Raw genomic sequence first — 17,743 nt, forward strand, 5'->3', positions numbered from 1 at the left:
AAAACAGAGCTGAAGGCTCTTATTTCTTTAGAAGAGTTTTGATGCTGCCCTGACATTCTTCACCAGTGAATTCAAATAACAAGGTTTTAAAACACAGTAAAAACATAATAAAAGCAGCACGGTCTGCAAGCATTTGCCTGCATCCCTCCAATCACTGTTGCACAAAGGGCAAATCTTGTGTACACCACAGCAGCAAAGAATTTGTTGCTCAAACCAAGGAGCAACCCTGACCTGAAGCTATTACAGAAGATAGGGAGTATCGCAGGACCTCCCACCCCACCCCACCCCCAGGTCTATTGATATAGGCTTCCGTGCTAATCTCCAGACAAATCCCACCTTTAACCAGAACTCAGTGGTATCATACAAGCTGAACCCCAACCCAACATCCCTCAGGCCCTCAGTCCGGGGCCTGTCACAAATTTATATTTCCTTCAAGCTATTTTTGGAAGGAGGTTGAGGAGGTAACTGAGAATGTTATAGCCTCCCAGTTTCCATTTGAGAGCCACAGTGCATTCTGAATATTTAGATAAGGCTATCAGAAAACCTGATACAGAATTGGTCTGAAACTCATTAACAAATGCAAAAGTCAAAGTAGGAGAGTTGTGCACATTGCAAAATTCACCAAGATTGGTGGATATTTCCCCCCAAGATATGGGAACCCTTGTTTACAATAACATACCTTCTTGAGGGGGGGGGGAGAAATTGGACAGTAATTTGTTTTGGAAGGATTTGAGAAAATTAATAATAATAATAATGAGATTCCTTCATTTTGAAATCACTTTAGAGCATGTTATTACCAGTACTAACAAGAGAAGAATTCAGGAAGGACTTCTTCAAGATGGACAGATAATTTCCAAATGAAATGTGCTTAGATGTATACAATTATGACCATTCATTTTAGACGACTGCAGATTCTCCCTCAGTGTTAAGAGTTCACAGAACCTGCCTTCCCTTTTAAAGTTAATAGTAGAACTTGTGCATGAATTCGGATCAAGCCGGCTTTCCTAGGAGGTTCTGCTGGAGCTTCTTCACACAGGGCTTTTAGCTCGCATCTCTTCTGGAATGCAGGTGGTGCATTCACATATCAGCCAGATTTACCATAAAGTTCATACAAACCATAGAGGAGCATTTCACACACGATTCGGGGTTTTCACTGTGCGTTAGAGTGCAGGTCGATTTATATCTGGGGCAAAAAAAACACACCTCACTTTTTGCATCATTTGGAGGCTGGATGGGTTGGGGGCAACTTTGAACTTGCAGGAAAGCCTTGCACTAAACTCATGGTAATGCCTGCTGTCTGAAAATGCTTCCAGCTGTTTTCATTTTGCCAGAATTGTGCATGGGTCATTTGGGGGGCTGACACTTCAACCTGATTCCAAATATGCATGCTATGTGGAGAGTCTCCCACTACTGTCCATTTATTTATTTATTTTTTAATAAATGGAGAGGTGATACAGCCTGGCAGTGAAAACAGTTACCCTTTTACCACTTGAGCCCACAGTAGAGTCCTTTGTCAGACACGAGAAGACCCTCCGTTAACCTTGCCCACACAAGGAATGACCCACAACTAATGCTGGGCAGCAGGAGGCTGGCAGTTCCACCGGCAATCATGTAAACGATGGCAAAGTCGGGTTGACTATTATCTTACTAATGCACCTATTTTTCTTAGGCAGGGCATTAAAAATGCATTTAATATTCAATGTCCGTGTTGGGATGGGGGTGACAAGACCAATTAGTTCTGAGTTGAAGGAATTGAGGACAGAGAGCCATTCATTCCTAGGGCAAGAGCGTCATTACACACACACACACACACACACACACACACACCCCTTTTAATTGGTTCTGCAAGAGGGTGGGATATGCAGTTGAGAAGGCTGGGTCAAAAGAAAGGAATGATAGCTCAGAAACTGCCATCAGCAGCCCAATCCAAGGCATGTTTCTAGGAAGCAAGTCCTGCAGAGTTCAGTGGAGCTGCGGACTCCCAAGTAAGTGTGCAGAGGCACCACTGGGGCTCTTTCCTTCTCCTGAGCCCCGAGGAGGATGGCAAGGGAGAGGGAGAGAAGGCAAGCCTCCACTCTAAGATGGTAATTCAGGGCACTTTCCAGACTAGATGCTACAACGGGGTCAGGACGTACCTTGGAAGTGGGCTTCCACACTTCCTGAGTCGTGACATGGCAGTCCCTACGTGGACAGCAGGGTGCCGTTCACATTTCCAATGCCTTGTTGTGAATTTAATCGCTGCGATGTAGAGCTAGGAAGTCATATATCCAGCGTGAAAAAGTTGCTGTGTGTTTCCCCCCCCCAGGTTGTTAGTTGCTGCGAGATGGCTCCCCCTGCCGTTTGCGTTTCGAATGTGACTTGCCCGGAGTCATTTCGCTGCTGATGAGCAACTAGTCTGGAAAGCGCCCAGGAGAAGCAACAGCCTCCGCTATTGTTGCTTGCTTTGCTATTCTCGGTTGTCCCTTGCTTGGTGCAAGCTTGGGTGGGCAGGGTGTTCAATTGCCAAAGAGAAAGGCGCTGGAGCACAAGGCAGCCTGGGATTCAGACCATCTGCTCAGAAAAGCTCGGCTTCCCATTGAGAAGTGCATAGTGATACAGAGGCACCGCTTCGCGGCGTGGACAAGGCATCCAGCACACACGTCAGGGCCCTGTTGCTTCCTTTGTTAACAGATGGTCCAGGAGTCAGATTCAGTCCGCTTGTATACGTCTCGTTGCTTGTTTCTACAAGGGGAGCGGGTTGAATCTGGCTGCATGTCATTTATATCACTCATTAGCATGGGAGGGGAAAACAACTTTTTTTAAAAAAATGAACTGTCGAAGTTTCCCTCAGGCTCACAGAAAACTGCCTTCTACCATGTCAGACCATCCGTATGTCTAGTTCGGGAGCTGTGCGTGCTCCAGATCTCCGCTTGTGTGCAACTACAAGGAAAGGAGAGAGGCAGGGCACATGATGAGTGCACCCAAGCTTTTGAGTGCTTCCCCAGATTTTGAATGAATTGGGAGGACAAACTGTCCCACCCAGCTGATGCTCAGCAGACGATCATGCTCCCCACCTCCTTCCTTGCTTTGGACTCACACGCAGCCAATTATCGGGAGGGGGCACAGCTCTCCCGGGTTTTAGGCAGGAGTTTCTTCCAGGGTCTCCTGGAGAAGCTGCCAGGGAATGAAACTGGGACCTTACGGATGCAAAGCAGGTGCTCTTTCACCTCAGCTAATTCAGGCTCAAACAATACGTGACAGTGAATTGCACGCCAAGGCAGGAAGATCTTGCTAAGGTCTCGGAAAGTTTGGGTTTGCATAAAGCATGGGAGGAAATAATAGGGGAAATGGTTGTGCTGGTCATAGACCGTAATAAACTTTGAACTGAACTGAACTAGGGAAAATTGAGAGACCTGGCAGGGGAAGCTGAGAGTGTATGCTGGGGCCTTTTGCACTGCTGCTTTTGTGGGACGCCAACCACCACTGGGACTAAACATTAACCCTAACTCTTTTCACTTTTGCATGCAACACATAGCGGAGAATAGCTTTATTTCAATCAACTGCACCAAATGTGATGTTCAGATTCTTCTCTGCCCAGCTAATGCATAGTCCCTGGCTAAAATCCTTCTCAGCCATAAACTCACCAAAGGATTGAGTCACCCAATGGTGCAGCAGGAAAGTAAATTGCCTAGAGAGCAAGAGGTTGCTGGTTCAACTCCCCACTGGTATGTTTCCCAGACTATCGGAAACACCTATATCAGGTAGCAGCGATATGGGAAGAGGCTGAAAGGCATCATTTCACACTGCACAGGAGGCGGCAATGGTCAACCCCTCCAGTATTTTACCAAAGACTACCACAGGGCTCTGTCATTGCCAGGTGTCGACACCGACTTGACAGCACAACTTTATTTTACTTTTGCACTCTTCAAGTTTTACTCAAAAAATAGGAGACTAACACTGAAGATAAAGTTGGGAATACACTTGAAAATGTGCCATAAAGCCAGGAATGTACTTACACAAGGAAAGGAAAGAAGCTTAAGAGAACGATGCATGATTATTCCATGGAGGTGGGAGGAACCTGTTGCACCTGCTGTTGGGTTTGGCAGAAAAACAGCAGAGGAAGCCCCAATGAAAGAGGTGGATGTGAATGATCAACTTAGCTACGTGCTGATTTGCAAAATCTTTATTTCTCGATGTTTAGTACCATATAATGTTAATTATGGGTATTGAATTATCTCTAGTTGATATGTTGCCTATTTTTTCTCTTCGTTTCATTAAATTTGTATTGTATTCTTTTTGATTATAATTATTTGCTTACCGTTTATGCTATATGAACAGGATACTCAGCCAGTTGGCGTATATAACAACTATAATGTCTGATGGCTAAACCCCACAGGATTGTGGTCAGTCTGACACTCTGCTGATCGATATTTGCATTTTTTAATGTGAACATAATTGTTTTTTTAATTAAAAAAAACTGTACTCTATCCATGTTTCAAAAGTACATGATATGATAAGTGTGTGACCAGACAGCCTTCAGTTGATATGATCATCGAGATTGCTCTGTTAATGTGGGTATCCCCCTCTCCCAAGCATATCATGGCTACAAAGAATTACAGTACTTTCCAAGGTCTTTTGGGTCATCATCTTGCTACACCATGAGTATTCCCCAAAGCATACTTACAACTGATTTGTTCAGCCTAATTTTAACTACCCTGAGCAATACAACTTCTATCACTTTTCTTGGACAAGCTGTTTCATGGTGCTCTATCAACTAGATCTCATCTGCATATTATCTCTCTCTCTCTCTCTCTCTCTCTCTCTCTCTCTCTCTCTCTCTCACACACACACACACACACACACACACTTACTTCTTTTGGCAGCACTTCCTATCCATCAGGGACACCATAAGCTGGGAATGTTCAAAGCCCCACAAGAAACAATGCTAGTGATCCCATATATGATCACATCAAGAGTATTTTGAAGCATTTTACCAACACTTGCATTTTTTGCCATAGCACTGCCAGCAAAGTAATCTTAATAAGATGATGGATACAACTGCATAAAGGTGTTTTCTGTGTGGTTTTACCAGTTTCATGGAGCAAATATGAACATCACTAAAACACAACACAAAATGAATCTGGATCCAACTATATGTACAATTTGATGCCTCATGATGTTCATGGCGAACATAATAGAATGCTGTTTCACTTAACCTATAATGCACAGGCACTCTCTTGACTGTATAATCAAATCCACACTGATGATCTTCTTCTTCTTCTTCTTCTTCTTCATTATGCCACCCATGGACAGAAGTGCATGTGGAGGACAGAAGTGTGCCAAGTAGCCATGCTGATGTGCTCACTGGCCACGTCCCTGAGCCTCTGTGCATTCTATGCTGGCCTGCAGGAAGCAAGACTGAAGATACAGAGGCTCAGGGGGAAATGGCCAAGGAGTGCGCAGCTGCCAGGAGATCTAGACAGCTAGTCCGCTCCCATTTGTTCCCCGCATCTTGCTCTCCCCGACTGCAGAATTCCTGAACAGTGCTTTAGTTCAGCCACAATTCAGAAGGAGTGAGACACAGTGCAGAGAGAATTTGCAGAAGAATAAAGGAACAGGACAGAGAAATTCTGCTAATCCCTTGCATGAGTACTGCTTGCAGTTAAACTTAAGAGGGTGTTCTCAGAACGCAGGGGAGGGGATGCTCAACCAAGGAAAACCGAATAAATAAATAAATAAATAAATAAATAAATAAATAAATACCTTAAAAACAAAAAACCTGGCACGTCAGTAAAGCTGACAGCATTTACTGTTGGGAAATGGCACTGGATCCGCTGCTTGCCACAGGTTATCTTCTCGTACAAGCCGACTCTATTAACGCAAAGCTATTACAGCAAATAAAGTAGGAGGATCAAGTGAAGAAAAACATGGGCAAGAAGATAAAGGGAAACCAAGAATTAATTTGACTTGCATTGTGGTGCCGTGTCACTTCTGCATGTTCGAGTGCCGTCAAAATTCGGCGCTACTTATTGAGAAGGCATCGACGAAAGCCTGTTAACTTTACAATGCACACTACACAACAGCGTTTCAGATGCGTTAGTCAAGGGGCTCTCTCGGGCTTTACATTATGAACACCTATTTATTTCAAGTGGTTTGAAAACCCAAGGATAAATATGCAATTTTTAAAAGCCTTTCCATTGGCGCTGAGGCCTTCTTCACTTGGAGATATTTTGCAGCCTTGCGTCAAACTAATCGGCCCCAGAGGTTCCAGGTCACAACACTGCACAGGCAACAAAATTGTCTTTAAACATTCACGACATACATTAAGACAAAAGGTATCAAGGTAGGCCCAAGTGCAACCGCTCCTTGCATGGTTCCCTCAAATCAGAGAGTGCAACCATGCTTAAGACAAAAAACCCACTCAGCTTTACACCAATTCTCCGGGGCTATGCCCTACCCATGACACACATGAGCATATAAGCATATCATTTCCCTCTTTCAACTGGGACCACTATGTCCTATTTTCTACATGTTTAAAATGCAATTAGCAAATCCCTAAAAGAGGGGTTCCCAACTTTGGGAGGCTAGATGTTGTTGGACTACAACTCCCGTCATGTCCAGCCACAATGACCTTTGGTTGAGAAGATGGCCCAGCAACATGTGGGAACCCAGAATTGGGAAGCTCTGCCCGAGCAGACCCATATATCAACAGCTGTTAGGAAAGACAGCAGAAGAGAACGACCATGCTCAGAAGTCGTATGCCACTTGTTGGGGGGCAAGAAGACTGGAGAGCTATTGCCTTCGTGGCCTGCTTGCCCACTTTCCAAAGATAACCATGTTGGCTATTGTGGAAAACACGATGCACAAGTTCCCCCTGCACAATTCAATTAAATGACCAGTTTTAAACATTGGGATGGGGGAGGGGAGGAACAGAGTCTGCTGGCTTTTGCATGAATGTAATTTAGAGCATTAGGGTCTAGAGCATTACCCTCTTCCACATATCTCCAGAGGGGGTTCCCTGTTCCAAAGTGATGAAACTTTGTCCATAACTATTGCAGATCATATTTTGTTGAACTACTGTGACGCATTGACAAACTTCGCAAAAAGGCAAAGAGTTCTTTATTTGATGTACTGGATTGTGTCTGTAATGGTAAGTCTAATAAATAATTCAATGAGTTTAAGTCCAGATCTATGTTTAGTATTGCTCTAATGTATTTATGTACATTAAGTTCACAGTAGAGGACAACTGAGCAGGCTTGATCCTAAATAACCACAATCAGGTCATACTGGCACAATCTGTTCTTGTGGATTTGTTTTATAGCCTGTCCCAAACATTTGGGCTGACTTAACTGCCAGCCCCCATGGCCTGCCAAAACAGGGTAAGTCTTCCAATGCTCCAAAAGATTACTCAGACTTTGCAGTATCTTTAGTGGGATGGAGTTCTATAACGGGGAGGGAAGCCACTAGGAACTGCTTTCAGTGCCCACATTTGGACATAACTCCAAACCAGAGGTAAAATGTGCCAAGGGTTTGGAGTTAGTAATCATCCAAATTCATGAAGCCGCAGTTTTGTCATCCAACCATGGCTCCATTTCCACCTCCAAACCTGAATTTGAACTCTCGGTTGATAGTGAGTTTTACTGCTGAAACTTGAGGTTTGAAGTCACCATTGTGTGGTCCGAATTCTGATGCTGCTATAACTTGGATTTTGTGTGCAAGCCCTTCCCACAACCATAGAGAGGTTGTCTCAGAACAGCCCAGGAACGTGTCAGTTCTAGGGCAGTCACGTTTCTCTCTGGCTGCCTCTTAGAGCTGATGCTTTGCCCTCTACCATCTCCTCCTTACTCCTTCTGGTGCTGCTGGGCAACAGGGGTGACATGTCCCTAGAGTTCATGCATTTAAAGGGACAGAACCACATTGGAGAAAGCTCACTTTCCTGTGCGTGTTTTGCACCTTGTGTGTTCCCCAGCGCGTGCGCGCACACACACGCACACACACACACACACACACACACACACAGGATGGGAGGACATGATGCAGAAAGCAGGGGAGGTCTCCAACTAATCATCACTGCTGTGCTTTGTGCACAAACACATTAAGCCCTAGTAACACAAATTGATGCATTTCTGACCACATACATCTCAATTGCTCTCATATCCCCCTCTTTCCATCAGAAGAATGAAGGCTACCGCACGGCTTTATTTTCAGGTGGGAGGTCTCCATCCACACACATCCCAGTTGTATTCCACACTGCTTGCATTATGCACAACAGAGCTTTTGAGTTCAAGAGACTTCACTAATGTGCCACTGTGCCTTTTACAATATTAACAGTGTCTACTGGTTAGAGGAGAGGAGAGCTGGCCTTGTGGTAGCAAGCATGACTTGTCCCCTTAGCTAAGCAGGGTCTGCCCTGGTTGCATATGAATGGGAGACTAGAAGTGTGAGCACCGTAAGAGATAATTCTTAGGGGATGGAGCCGCCGCTCTGGGAAGAGCAGAAGGTACCAAGTTCCCTCCCTGGCAGCATCTCCAAGATAGGGCTGAGAGAGATTCCTGCCTGCAACCTTTGAGAAGCCGCTGCCAGTCTGTGAAGACAATACTGAGCTAGATAGACCAATGGTCTGACTCGGTATATGGCAGTTTCCTATGTTCCTAACTACTATGTGTTAGCATTTCCCCTGATTTATTGAGCCTGGTTTTCAGTTATTTTTAAAACACAGCAAACACCTATCAATGGCTTGGGATTGCACTGCTAGTATTATTATTTTTAAATAAAGCTCCGTGCACACACACGCGCGCACACACACACACACACTTTGGGCACCGTGCACTCCAAGGCAACTGTTAGAGTCATAACAGGCCAGGACATTTTTAATGAGATAATGCATATTTGATACGCTTAAAAAGCAGCATTACAAATGTTCTCAACTTCTTCAGCTGGCTTACTCAATCTGTGCTCAACTGCCAAGCAGAGTCATAAACCCATCAGCTCTGCTTAAATTCAGTAAACAAACTAGGCCAGGGTTGTTTTCTCAGCACACATTGCCTCTATGGTGGGAGGCGACACGGTTTTTCCACAGAGTTGAAGGTGATGCGAGAAAACCATGGCTAGAACAGGGTGGGCAGCCTTAAAGTTTCTGGAATCTGCTTTTTGTTTTGCCAGAGCCTTGGGACCTAAGTAAGTTGTGCCCTAGAGACGGTGTCGACACCTGGTAACCACAGAGTCCTGTGGTTGTTTTGGGGAGAATACAGGATGGGTTGACCATTGCCTCCTCCCACGCAGTATGAGATTATGTCTTCCTTCCTATATCGCTGCTGCCCAATATAGGTGTTTCCCATTTTCTGGGAAACATACCAGCGTGGATTTGAGCCAGCAACCTCTTGCTCGCTAGGCAAGTCATTTCCAAGTTGATTAGCAAGCCAGAGGTTGCTGGTTTGAATCCACGCTGGTATTTTTCCCAGACTATGGGAAACACCTCTATCAAGCAGCAACGATATAGGAAGATGCTGAAAGGCATCATCTCATACTGCACGGGAGATGGCAATGGTCAACCCATCCTGTATTCTACCAAAGACAACCACATGCCTCTGTGGGTGCCAGGAGTCAACACTAAGCTGATGGCACACTTTACCTTGGGAACAACCTCCACAAAAAAAGTGGTTTGTACAAATAGCAATCTATGAAATATTTTATATTGATAGAATGTTGAATTTTAGTATAACATCCCTGAATTCCTAGATAATTTTGAAGCAGGACAGGAAAGGAGCAAGAGAAGCTACTTTGTGGGGGAATAAATTGGAGAGGAGCTAATGAAAGAGAAACCAGAAGAAACTCTAAGCACCAAAATACAGATTTAAAGCGGCATTTTAAATCCCCCGCGCAGCCAGCCATTCAGATTTGCAGTATTGACTGGAAAGGGGAGGGAGGGAGAAGCTAGACCAAAACATCTGGAGAGCCATAAACCCAGGAGCTACCAGTAGATCGGAAGCTATCTAATCTTCAGGGATGGATTTTAAGCTCTTTGCCGCCCATAGGCAGCCAAAGATTTGCTGCCCCGGCAGCAAGGGCAGAAGGAGGGAAGGAGTTTAAATAATTTTTTAAAATGTTTAAAACTGCCACTGCGCACGAGCGCAGCAGTAAGAGCTCCCTTGCACCCATCCACCTCCCAAATTATGACGGCAGCAGGTTAGGGCAAGACAAATATTTTTTTTAATTAATTTATTTATTTATGTTTCTTTGTTTGTTTATTATTTATTTATTTATTCGATTTTTATACCTACTTCCAAGCTGGCTCAGGGCAGTTTACAATTAAAAAACAGAAATCATTAAAAACAATTAAAATAGAAATACAAATATAAACTTGAAATTTAAAAACATCTTAAAAAACAATTAAACTATCAAAACAATTAAAACCCTGAAAACCAGGTTAAGATTAAAACAGCTAAAACTAAATTAAAAACCCTGAAAGGCCAGGCCAAACAGATAGGTTTTAAAGGCTCTCTTGAAGGACAGCAAAGAATTAAGATTACGAATTTCTGCCGGGAGTGCATTCCACAGTCCAGGAGCAGCCACAGAGAAGGCCCGCCTCTGAGTCGCCACCAGACGAACCAGTGGTAACTGGAGACGGACCTCACCAGATGACCTTAACGTGCGGTGGGGATCATGTAAAAGAAGGCGCTCTCTAAGATATCTTGGACCCAAGCCGTTCAGGGCTTTAAAGGTAATAACCAGCACTTTGTATTTTGCCCGGAAACATATTGGCAGCCAGTGTAGCTGTTTCAAAACAGGCATCATATGGTCTCTCCGGGTTGCCCCAGAGACCAGTCTGGCTGCCGCATTCTGAACTAACTGAAGTTTCCGGACTACGTAAAAAGGCAGAGCGCATTGCAATAGTCAAGCCGGGAGGTTACCAGCTGATGCACCACTGTTCTGAGGTCATCCTCTTCGAGGAATGGGCGCAGCTGTCAAATCAGCCGGAGCTGATAGAAAGCACTCCTGGCCATGGCCTCCACCTGAGATACCAGGGTGAGGCCTGGGTCCAGGAGTACTCCCAAGCTGCGCATTCCACAGCCTCAGATTCTGAGCCCCCACAATGAGCACCTCCGTCTTGCTTGGATTCAGCTTCAATTTGTTATCCCTCATCCAGCCCATTACTGCCTTCAGGCAGGCGTTTAGAGAATGAGTGCCATTACCTGAAGATGAAAAGGAGAAGTAGATTTGGGTGTCATCAGCATACTGATAACACCCAGCACCAAACCTCCTGATGACCTCACCCAGCGGTTTCATGTAGATGTTAAAAAGCATTGGTGACAGAATGGAGCCCTGAGGGACTCCATATAACAGCTCCCGTTTTGAGGAGCAACTGTCACCAAGCTCCACCATCTGGAATCTACCCGAGAGATAGGAACGGAACCACTGCAAAGCAGTGCCTATCCCCAACTCCCCCAGGCGATCCAGAAGGATACCATGGTCGATGGTATCAAACACCGCCGAGAGATCCAGAAGAACCAGCAGAGTCACACTCCTTCTGTCAGGGAAGGCTTCTTTAAAAGTGGTCTAACCATTGCCTCCTTCAGGCAGGGGGGCACCCTACCCTCCCTCAGCGATGCATTTATGATTTTAACTAGGCCACCTCCAACAATCTCCCTGCTGGATAGAAATTTATATCCCACCCAAACATACGTCTCTGGGCGGCTAACAATTAAAACATATATTATAATTAAAACAATGCAAATTAATACATATATAGAAGTTAAAATAATACAATAATTTTAAAACCATAAAATTAACAAACAGTATTTTTAATTAAAAACATAAGAAGGCTTGGGTAAAAAAAATGGTTTTCAAATGTTTTGGTTTTTTTTTAAATAGCCAGAGTGGGGACGATCGTAACTCAGCAGGGAGCGCATTCCAGAATCTCAGGGCAGCAACTGAGAAGGCCCGTCTCTGTGTGACCACCAAACGAGTTGGCGGCAACTGGAGACGGACCTCCTCAAGTGACCTCAGCGGCCGGTGGGGCTCATAGCAAAGAAGACGCTCTCTTAAATACCCAGGGCCTAAGCCGTTTAGGGCTTTATAACTTATGACTAGTACTTTGTATTTTGCCTGGAAACCTATCGGCAGCCAGTGTAACTCCATCAGCAAAGGAGTAACTTGGTGTTACAATCTGAGGGTTGGAGGCACACGGGCAGAAAGGCCCCAAGTCAGGTGGCTGCAATCATTTGAGAGGTTAGTGGCCTTGAGTTAGGAGAAGTATTGCTGCTCTCTCCGTGCTGCATGCCCACAAATTTGTCTTGCCCTGACCTGCCGCTGTCATCATTTGGGAGGTGGGCGGGTGGGTGTGAGGGAACGGGGGCAGTTTTAAACATTAAAAAACAATTTTCATTGAACAAAATTTGCCACTGGGGGAATTTTGCCGCTATAGGCAGTCGCCTCTTCTGCCTCTCCCTTAACCCCCCAGTGCTAATCGCCACCCCTGCACTAGGGAACAGAAGCTCTTCAAGAAGAAAATGTGGTAGTGTTGCCACCCACAGCCCCACGTTTAGACAATCTTTGTGAGAAGGTATTATCAAGCACCTTCCAAGTCCCTCCCTCCGGAGGAGATTCAAGAAAGCCAAACCATCAGTATTTTAATTATACAGTCATATTAGAAGTTCTGCTTGCAGCTTTGGGGATTGTTTTGAAAGGCCTAGGTACAGAAAATATCGGGGGCATGTGATGCAATAAGCTTCTTTACACAGCATATTATATAATAGGTTGTGTTGGTGTTTTAATGCAATTTTTTTTCCTAAAAAGCAAAATCAAAGCAATGAATACAGTTTTGTAAAGGGGTGGGGACCACATTAAAGGGGTGGAGAAGTAAACATGTTGTGTTTGCTAGGTTCAAAGATCGTGGCAGAACACTGCTTTAAGTTACTTGTAGGGGAAACCCAGATTTATCTAAGCAATTTTTGTTGGATTTTAGTTATTGTATTTGTTTGGAACCCCCTCCTTTGCATATGTCATGAATATGCAACCATGTCATGAATATTCCAACATGAATATTTCAGGAAGCTGAACCCGTTACCTAAAATAAGTAATTATTTCCCCCAACTCTGTTTGGGATGATGCTCCATTTAGGGCTTGAAAGGGCGAGTTCTTCATTTAACACTCCCAGAGGACCTTTGAGTTCCTTCGAGGAGGCTGGTAGACCGTTACACATTCCTGGAGCAAGTTCATGACCATCTTAATGCTTTTGACTTCAGTAGAAATACTTCCTCAGACTAATTCTTTCTTCCAGACGCATGGCACCAAAACAACTATGTTGGATTGAAATGTTTTTGGACCTCACTGGCTGATTATTGGCCATTTAGTTGAGAAACAATCCAAGGGATTACAGAAATCAAAGGGACGCTTAAATATTTAAATCACATTTGGATCAATCTGGAAAACGAAGCGTTTCTCCCACTGGAAATCAAGGTCTAGCATAGGCATTAGTTCCTTTCCTGAAATGACCCATAGATGTCAGTGTCTTTCCTTCAAATCCTGATCTTGTAAAGTGGCTTCTAGACCACCAAACTCTAAGGTCTATGTGGTGGTTGTTCACAGTCATCCTAAAGAGAAAATGGGGATGTACTGGGAGCTTTAATATCAAGTAAGCTTTACCAATGAAATGGGAAGGAAAAATATTAATCAGAGAATGTTCTTTTTTCACTAATGAAGAAGACATTGGTAGAAGAGACTCCTCAACACAAGGCATCTAGAATTCAATGAGGCTGTTCTCATGAGCAGCTAAGCCCAGGCTTGGCTGCCCGTGAGAACCACTGGGATCCGTGAGGATCCCAGCATCACTTCAGCGACAATCCCATTAAACAAACCTGCCAGTTAGCCAAGGTTAAGGACACAAGTGTGCCCTTAACCTGGGCTAACTGCTCATGTGCAAGCACTGGCTGCTCCCAGCCAGCGCTGGAACGGGAGCAGGCTCCCAGCCATCGCCGGGGGGGGGGGGGTCCCCACAACATACCGCACACTTGTGCGCTGCATTGTGGGATTTCCGGGGGCTGGGACAACATGCCCTGACCCCTGCACTGCCTGTGGCAGCTGTGGACCGTCTAGATGCATGATTTGCACACCCAGCAAATCTCCAGGGGTCATCTGTGGGGAAGGCGAGCTTCTGATCTCACTTAACCGTGAGAATGGGCTCATTATGGAGGAGGTGTCCAGCAATCCTTCTTGCAGTATTAGATTGGATCAGTTTCAATCTGTGACTTCTGAGGATGTGGACAAGCTGCTTGGGGCGATGCGGCCTACCACCTGTTCTCTGGATCCTTGCCTGACTTGACTGCTCCTATCTAGCAGGGAGAGTGTTGGAGATGGACTAATTAATATCGTAAATGCATTGCTGAGGGAGGGTAGGGTACCCCCCTGCCTGAAGGAGGCAATGATTAGACCACTCTTAAAGAAGCCTTCCCTGGACCCCTTAGCGATGGACAGCTACAGACCAATCTCCAATCTCCCTTGGTTGGGCAAGGTGATTGAGATGGTGGTGGCTGACCAGCTCCAGGCAGTCTTGGAAGAAACTGATTATCTAGACCCATTTCAAACTGGCTTTAGAACGGGCTATGGAGTTGAGACAGCCTTGGTCGGCCTGATGGATGACCTTTACCGGGGAATCAACAGAGGGAGTGTGACTCTGCTGGTTCTTCTGGATCTCTCGGCGGTGTTTGATACCATCGACCATGGTATCCTTCTGGATCGCCTGGGGGAGTTGGGGATAGGCACTGCTTTGCAGTGGTTCCGTTCCTATCTCTCGGGTAGATTCCAGATGGTGGAGCTTGGTGACAGTTGCTCCTCAAAACGGGAGCTGTTATATGGAGTCCCTCAGGGCTCCATTCTGTCACCAATGCTTTTTAACATCTACATGAAACCGCTGGGTGAGGTCATCAGGAGGTTTGGTGCTGGTTGTTATCAGTATGCTGATGACACCCAAATCTACTTCTCCTTTTCATCCCCAGGAAATGGCACTCATTCTCTAAATGCCTGCCTACAGGCAGTAATGGGCTGGATGAGGGAGAACAAATTGAAGCTGAATCCAAGCAAGACGGAGGTGCTCATTGTGGGGGCTCAGAATCTGAGGGGTGAGTTAGATCTCCCTGTGCTGGATGGGGTTACACTCCCCCAGAAGGAGCAGGTGCGCAGCTTGGGAGTACTCCTGGACCCAGGCCTCACCCTGGTATCTCAGGTGGAGGCCATGGCCAGGAGTGCTTTCTATCAGCTTCGGCTGATTCGACAGCTGCGCCCATTCCTCGAAGAGGATGACCTCAGAACAGTGGTGCATCAGCTGGTAACCTCCCGGCTTGACTATTGCAATGCGCTCTGCGTGGGGCTGCCTTTGTACGTAGTCCGGAAACTTCAGTTAGTTCAGAATGCGGCAGCCAGACTGGTCTCTGGGGCAACCCAGAGAGACCATATGATGCCTGTTTTGAAACAGCTACACTGGCTGCCAATACGTTTCCGGGCAAAATACAAAGTGCTGGTTATTACCTTTAAAGCCCTGAACGGCTTGGGTCCAAGATATCTTAGAGAGCGCCTTCTTTTATATGATCCCCACCGCACGTTAAGGTCATCTGGGGAGGTCCATCTCCAGTTGTCACCGGTTCGTTTGGTGAAGACTCAGAGGCGGGCCTTCTCTGTAGCTGCTCCTGGACTGTGGAATGCACTCCCAGCAGAAATTCGTAATCTTGATTCTTTACTGTCCTTCAGGAGAGCCCTTAAAACCTATCTGTTTGGCCTGGCCTTTCAGGGTTTTTAATCAGTTTTAATTGTTTTAATGCCTGGTTTTCAGGGTTTTAATTGTTTTGATAGTTTAATTGTTTTTTAAGTTGTTTTAAATTGGCATTTATATTTGTATCTCTGTTTAAATTGTTTTTAATGTTTTTTGTTTTAATTGTAAACTGCCCTGAGCCATTTCGGAAGGGCGGTATATAAATCAAATAAATAAATAAATAAATAATTATGTGAGTCAAGGAAGAATTTTAGAACTGCCTTAACTTTGAAGAACATATTTACACTGAATTTTAGTAATTTAATTTTTCTTCACCATCCTTAGAGTAAGACAAAACTCTCTGAACTGCTTTTTTAAAAAGACTTGTGAATCATGTTTGTTTTTATTTGTTGCCCCTGGAACTGATTCATCATATTAGCCAGTTCCCATCACCACCACCAATGGCCGAGTTTGTGGAAGTGACAAAATTGTTCATACCTGATTAAACATGAGGGATATCTCTCAGCAGAGAGGACTGTTGATTAAGAGGGAATCTACTTATTTTCCCAGAGTGGAACGCAGAACCAATATTTCAGATAGCCCAGGTGAGCATGCATTTTGACATCTGCTTCTTCCAGATACTTCCCAAGGAGATCCTGCCTATATTTGAATTTGGGCTAGAACAGTTAACAAAATATTAAGAGACAAGATGTTGCCACTCCTGTCTTAGTGAATGGCGAGATAGGCAGGGGAGACAAATCTGTTTCACTTTCTCCTTGCCATGTTCTGTTAGAAGTTCTGCCTGTGAAAATGGTGTCCTGGAACCTTGTTATTTGGAAAACAAGATGATGGTTCAGATTTGGCTTTCCTTCACCAAGGGATTTGGGCAGAAGGTTGAACAATGTTTTACAGTATCTGGTTTTGGGTCGGTCCCATTGGGACCCCAACATGACCAGTAATTGGGTTGCAGTTAAAGATAAAAAAGGCCAATGGCCTTGCTTTTCAGCCAACAAGTAAAATACAATAATATTTTCATTTGTGGAATTCAGTAAGATTTTTGCAAATCAGTTATCTTAGTTATCGGGCTGGGCTGGTTTTGTATCAGTTAGTAATATGTTTCTTAATAGTTTTAAATATTATGCTAGATCTCTCTGGGGCATGCTAGATTTCTTAGATTTTAATTATTTTTTATTTTAATAAGTGTTTCACCTTGTATGCCTGTTACATTTGTGATGTTGTGGCTAATGGCCAAAACAATAAAATCAATGGAAATTGACAATTTGACAATACTTCCATCTATACTTCATTTGTGTTATTATTTGAAATATTCTTTTGCATCAAAACTCTAAATCAAAGTCTGATTTTTGTTAAATGCGGAATAAACAATGATGGGTGCCAATTAGGTTGGTCAATTTCAAGTTATTTCAGAGACAATTGTGGGTTCTTCTTTTTTCGTGGAAGGGTACCAACACATTTGTCCACATGTGCATTTACTTAATGTTAAGTAAATGTTATTTACTTAAGTTGCCTCTGAAGAAGAGCATTTCACGCTCGAAATGAGTCCGGCAATATCGACAAAATTAATTTAGAAAAACTCATCAGCACCTTTGGAAATTCCACACCCCCTCCTTCGGTTCTGATTTGATAGTGCTGAATCATTTATCTCCCCCTCCCCCTGGGGATGAGAGCTGGTCTTGAGGTAGCAAGCCTGAATTGTCCCCTTTGCTAAGCAGAGTCCACTCTGGTTTGCATTTGAATGGGAGACCATATCCTGTGAGCACTGTCAGATATTCCTCTCAGGGGATGGGACCACTCTGGGAAAAGCATCTCCATGTAGAAGTTCCAAGTTCCCTCCCTGGCAGCATCTCCAAGAGAGGGCTAAGAGAGACTCCTGCCTGCAACCTTTGGAGAAACAGCTGCCAGTCTGGGTAGACAATACTGAGCTAGATGGACCAAAGGTCTGACCCAGTATAAGGCAGCTTCCTATGTTCATAAAGAGCTGTGAGGAAAACATCTTTGCCA

The 17,743-nt window shown here is 44.6% G+C and overlaps 1 protein-coding gene across 6 annotated transcripts in view; it reads right to left on the reverse strand.

Annotated features, from left to right (window-relative positions):
• CSMD2 (CUB and Sushi multiple domains 2) overlaps positions 1-17,743 on the reverse strand; it is a 684,208-nt gene that overhangs the window by 435,822 nt on the left and 230,643 nt on the right. The gene's annotated exons all lie outside the window — the stretch shown is intronic.

The sequence above is a fragment of the Hemicordylus capensis genome, chromosome 7, assembly GCF_027244095.1.
Source record: "Hemicordylus capensis ecotype Gifberg chromosome 7, rHemCap1.1.pri, whole genome shotgun sequence".
NCBI lineage: Eukaryota > Metazoa > Chordata > Lepidosauria > Squamata > Cordylidae > Hemicordylus > Hemicordylus capensis.